Below are 5,000 nucleotides of genomic sequence, written 5' to 3' on the forward strand. Positions count from 1 at the left end.
CATCCCATTATCAAGATTCCTTGGAGGTGATCGTGAGGAAATTGAATGTGGTTTTCTTATTCCTTATTTGCCTACGGTTTGGTGAGGTCAATATTTCATCATCCGGTTTGAAGCGGTCAAATTTTTATTGTCCGGTTTGAAGAGGTCAAAATTTCATCGTCCGGTTTGAAGAGGTCAAATTTTCATCATCCGGTTTGAAGAGGTCAAATTTTCATCGTCCGGTTTGAAGAGGTCAAATTTTCATTGTCCGGTTTGAAGAGATCAGAACTTCATCGTCCGGTTTGAAGAGGTCAGAACTTCATCGTCCGGTTTGAAGAGGTCAAAATTTCATCGTGTCCGGTTTGAAGAGGTCAAATTTTCATCGTCCGGTTTGAAGAGGTCAAAATTTCATCGTCCGGTTTGAAGAGGTCAAATTTTCATCGTCCTGTTTGAAGAGGTCAAATTTTCATCGTCCGGTTTGAAGAGGTCAAATTTTCATCGTCCTGTTTGAAGAGGTCAAATTTTCATCGTCCGGTTTGAAGAGGTCAAAATTTCATCGTCCGGTTTAAAAGGTCAAAATTTCATCGTCCGGTTTGAAGAGGGCAAATTTTCATTGTCCGGTTTGAAGAGATCAGAACTTCATCGTCCGGTTTGAAGAGGTCAAAATTTCATCGTCCGGTTTAAAAAGGTCAAAATTTCATCGTCCGGTTTGAAAAGGTCAAATTTTCATTTGGTGTTTAATAACAAATTGTATTTGGAATAATAATGATGATTATAAATTCGAATATAAAAAAATCTTTTGTTAAACAGGTTGATATTAGTCTCGTTCTGTAGTTTATATATGACTTCTATTTTAACGTTTTTCCTTATCTTAGAAAATGTTATAGTTTTTATTCTTATATATTGTTTATTAGCTTTTTCACTTTAACGGTGGGAAAGGGTGCATCGACATGAACAGCAAAGCTGTACTAGGCAGGGCCACCCATACTAGGCTGGTTTGCTGTAAGCGATCAGACAAAACTTCCACAATCACCAATCCGCACTGGCCAGCGTGGTGATGAAAACTGGCCAAACCCCAGACTTGAATTGACATATCTGAGGTCTTTGTCCTGCAGTGGACTAGAAAAGGCTGCATTTGTTGTTGTTGGTGTTGTTATTACCTATTTTCTTTCCTCACTGGGCTACTTTCTCTGTTGTGGCCCTTGTACTTGCAACATTTTGCATTTTCGTTGTAGCTTAGCTAGTGATTATAATCATAGTAATAATGATAATTATAATAATATAATAATAACGACTGGTTTCATGACAAAATAGCCATTGTAATAAAAAAGATAATATCGATAACTTCAGTGTCGAAACCATTTGAATTTACCAAGTCATGATGCCACACCTGACGTTGATTGATTGATCGAGTGTAATCCAAATTGCACCGTTCGATGTTATTAGCTGAAACAGTAAAAAAATAAAAAAATGGAAGATATGCGTCATGAGATATGTAGCTACGAGACACTCAAGTGTTAGAGAGGGTTACTGTAATATCCTTTTTGTGGAATAGTGGGAATGAATGATATTACTAATAGTAGTCTTTTCTGTTCATCAGTTTTCCGTTTTTCTTCTTGACGCGATCCACTTATATACATTGCATTTATTTTTATATAATATTTTTGGTGAAAGAATTTAATAGTTTATGCCTCGTTTATGAGGTAATGTGCATTCGGGCTGCATTTGATTCAGTATAATATGATTGCTTTCCAATTAAAGTCTGTAGAAGACTGACAAACGTATCCTTCCATATCTGTTTTTATTTTTATGTTGCATTAATTCCTCAAATATGGTATGGTAATGAGAGAATACTTTTATATACTGTAATTTTGAATATTGTCCTTTTCTTTATATGTTTTTATTTATTCGTTATAAGATTTTTGATTCGGTATAAGTAACAACCGAGACCTTTTACGAGGTCATACCAAGTCGTTTCCTTCGGTGTGCTTAACCTTTTCCTTGTCCTTCTGGTGATAATCCTCGCTTCCTTGAAGGGTGCCAAGAGCCTACTTTTATATGATAAAATGCTCTGCGCTTTATTATACATTCAGCCTCATTTGATTACCTCTCTTAAGTTTAGAATTAACTAGGTATCTGTGCTGCCAGTTTTAAAGTAGAAGATTGAATGTTTGAATGCCTGACCAAAATCTGTATATTAAACTTCTATATGTATTTTGTGTTAATGCTACTGCGTATAGTTATGTCTACCCCCGGAGTCAACTGTATATAGTTTTGTCTAACTTCCGCGGGCTTCAGTTGAAAAGTAATAGTAAGCTATTAAGTAATCAATCACCTGTCACCCTTTCTTAGTGGGTGAAATGGTTTGTGTATCAGCCTGATCAGCAAAGCTGTACTAGTCAGGGCCACCCGTACTAGGTCGGTTTGCTGTGAGCTATCAGACTAAAGTTTCCCACCTTCACCGTTCCGTAGTGACCAGCGATGTGATGAAAGCTGACCAAATCCCAGACACGATTAAGGACATTTCCGAGGCTTTTGTCCTGCAGTGGGCTTAAAACGGATGTATTTGTTGTTTTTATTTTGTTATTATTGTTAGGTTAATTTGTGAATGATGAACCTGAAAGATGTACATAGTACACCATTAGGGAGCATTAATAAAACAAAACAACTGTTTAGACATCATCGGTTGATTGATTCTGTAAATATCCTCGGTGACGTCAGTATGTTTTTAGAACCCATAGATGGCGTTGTGTGTGCTTTTGCTCATTTTAACCGCAACTCCTCGCGTTATTATAAAGGACAGTGGAAGGGGCCATAGGTAATCGATATGCATCGTATAGTCACTAAAGGTAATGTAATTCCGCTGATCGAACTTGAACGCCGACGAAAGTCTGCTTCGCCTTCGTGCCATTTAAGGATTAGTGGGTGGCATTCACTGCAAGCTTCCGCTAATTTTTGCCGTAGCATTTGCCATACGCCATTCTTCTTTGCCGTGGCATTTGCCTTACATCATTCTTCTTTGCTGTAGCATTTGCCATACACCATTCTTCTTTTCCGTAGCATTTGCCATATAACGGTTTTTGCCGTAGCATTTACTATACACCATTCTTCTTTTCCGTAGCATTTGCCATATAACAGTCTTTGCCGTAGCATTTACTATACACCAGTCTTCTTTCCCGTAGCATTTACCATACACCATTTTTCTTTGCCGTAGCATTTGCTCTACACCATTTTTCTTTGCCGTAGCATTTGCCATACACCATTCTTCTTTGCTGTAGCATTTGCCATACACCATTCTTTTCCGTAGCATTTGCCATACACCTTTCTTTTTTGCCGTAGAAATTGCCATACAAAATTCTGCTTTGCCGTAGCATTTGCTATAAACCATTCTTTTTTGTCGTAGCATTTTCCATACACCATTCTTCTTTGCCGTAGCATTTGTCATACACTATTCTTATTTGCCGTAGCATTTGCCATACACCATTCTTCATTGCTGTAGCATTTTCCATACACCATTCTTCTTTGCCGTAGCATTTGCCATACACAATTTTTCTCGTCTGAAGGTGTGGTGACAAATGACACCAACTTTACGGTTTCCAGCATATATGTATGGAGTGAGGTTGATAACCACACGCTTCTTCTATGGATATTCAAAGGGCTTATGTCTGACAGCTTAAGTCTTTCCTGGGTGGTCAACCTCCCTGAACTTCGCTTATCGAACAAGCAGCGGTATTAAGAACGTGTACGTGTTATTTGTCTAATAGATTCAATGAATAATCCAGGCATTGCGAGTTATTTGAAGTCGTTGCCGACATATCGTCAAATATTAAGGAGTGATATGTAGATATGCTAGTGTTCGCGACCCGTCATAAATGACTTACATATTTAGATGGATATGCATATAGATTCAACCCCACCTACCTCCTCCGACTTTTCTAACTACCACACGGCAGTTTCGGCAATTTGTGGGAGATTATCGTTTCCGAGTGGTTGCCGCTCAGCATGACAATATATATATATATATATATATATATATATATATATATATATATATATATATATATATATATATATATATATATATGTATACATACATACATACATACATAGGCAGGGCAGCCGGTCGGAACTACACTCCACCCCAAATGCCAAAGCAAAGACCTTCAAAAGAAGGCAACCGTGTTACCCCATACGAATGGGAAAAAAACACGCTAATAGACTACACACACACACATATATATACATAGCCAGACATTTGCTCTTTGTTATATAGGTGAAATTCCAGATCCGTCCGGACGTCTTCATTTGTAGATTCGGAAACTTTGGTTGACGTGTGTGGTCTTTTCCGTCCCGCCCGCCGGAGATGACGATGACGGTCTAATATAGAGGACCTTCTATTATTCGATGGCGTAGGTCTGGTCGTCCGATGACAAACCGACTCGAATCATTTGCCGTAGTGAGTCTGCATCTTTTAAGATCTTTTATCGTATTGTTTCTCATTTGCTCACATATAGGGCTCTTATGTTTCCCGCGATACGGGTAACTTGGCGGGATTTGAGAGGTCTTATTTTTTTTCTAATTGTAATTGTTTTTTCTTCGTATTTATATTTATAAGTATTGTAAATTTAAGATTCTTATTTAGTTTTTTTAATGGTAATTGTTTTTTTCGTACTTTCATATTTATAAGTATTCTAAATTTTAGGATTCTTATTTTGTTTTATTTTTTTATTGTAATTGTTTTTTCTTCGTACTTTTATATTTATAAGTAGCCTATTCTAAATTTCAGAATTCTTATTTTGTTTTCTTGTTTAATTGTAATTGTTTTTTCCTCGTAGTTTTATGATATTTATAAGTATTCTAAACTTTAGTATATATTCTTATTTTGTTTTCTTTTTTTAATTGTAATTGTTTTTTCTTCATATTTTTATATTTGTAAGTATTTTAAATTTTTAGATGTTGCCATATTGCGGGGGTAAATATTTATTAATGACGTTATATGCAAACGAATGGCGTAACATTTA

The sequence above is a fragment of the Palaemon carinicauda genome, chromosome 11 (assembly GCF_036898095.1).
Source record: "Palaemon carinicauda isolate YSFRI2023 chromosome 11, ASM3689809v2, whole genome shotgun sequence".
Lineage (NCBI taxonomy): Eukaryota > Metazoa > Arthropoda > Malacostraca > Decapoda > Palaemonidae > Palaemon > Palaemon carinicauda.